The following is a 747-nucleotide window of genomic DNA, read 5'->3' on the forward strand; positions in this document are numbered from 1 at the left end:
AACGTTCCTAATCCAAGTCTTCTTGGAAGGGATATTGATACAGCTGGGTAAACAGGGCAGCTAAAGGAAAACATTAAAGTAACGACCAAAGGAATTATTCCAGAGAGGCGTCAGTGTTTGTCCAGAGTAGAGCAGCTCGATTTGAGTCCGGTAGTGCCTGAGAGACCAAGATTCCCTTTTTTTCTGGTATTTGTGTCTGTGTATGCCTGGAAGTAATGGTGGACTTCTGGTGGCCCCCTAGTGGGGCCTGGACATTTCAGAGAGGTGGCTCTGATATCACCTGCCTCTGGTATTCCTTGGAGGTCTCCCGTCCAAGTACTTGCCAGGGCAGAGCCTGCTCAGCTTCCGGGATCTGATGAGATCGGGCCTGCCTGGGTCATTCAAGTCATGGCAAAAGTCACACAGAGGTGGTTTGCCATTAGAAGAAGAGACTGGAGTCATACCCCGCCCTTCACTACCCAAAGGTGTCTCAGAGCGGCTTACAAACTCCTTCCCCTTCCCACAACAGGCACCCTGTGAGGTAGGCGGGGCTGAGGGAGCTCTTTCGAGGACTGCCCTTGAGAGAACAGCTGTGCCAGATTTACAGCTTGCCCAAGGTCATCCAGCCAGGTGCAAGTGGAGGAGTGGGGAGTCAAACCCGGTTCTCCCAGATTAGAGTCCGCGCACTGAACCACTACACCAAACTGGCCAAATCAAAAAGCCAAACCAAAACTACCTGCCTGTCTCGATGGAAGACCCAAAACCACA

The sequence above is a fragment of the Gekko japonicus genome, unplaced genomic scaffold (assembly GCF_001447785.1).
Source record: "Gekko japonicus isolate JY-2015 unplaced genomic scaffold, Gekko_japonicus_V1.1 scaffold915, whole genome shotgun sequence".
Lineage (NCBI taxonomy): Eukaryota > Metazoa > Chordata > Lepidosauria > Squamata > Gekkonidae > Gekko > Gekko japonicus.